This window comes from Poecilia formosa, unplaced genomic scaffold (assembly GCF_000485575.1).
Source record: "Poecilia formosa unplaced genomic scaffold, Poecilia_formosa-5.1.2 Scaffold519, whole genome shotgun sequence".
NCBI classification, from domain to species: Eukaryota; Metazoa; Chordata; class Actinopteri; order Cyprinodontiformes; family Poeciliidae; genus Poecilia; species Poecilia formosa.
In genome coordinates, this window is record NW_006800458.1 from 126,381 (window position 1) to 126,629 (window position 249).

Here is a 249-nt window from a genome sequence, read left to right on the forward strand (position 1 = left end):
TGTGTGTGTGTGTGTGTGTGTGTGTGTGAGTTTTTGCTTCCTTTTAAAAACAGAAACTGTTTCATCTCTAATTCCACAGCAGGACTTTTTCAGACAGCGACTTTCCACCTGCTGACATTTCAGAAACCGCTGCTATCACTGAGAGCCCCGCCTCCCCGGAGCTGAGGGTCAAGTCAAAGTAAATGATTGGAGTATCAGAGTGCAGGCCCATGTAATGACTTGCTGTGCAGATTTTAAGGTTTGCACCAG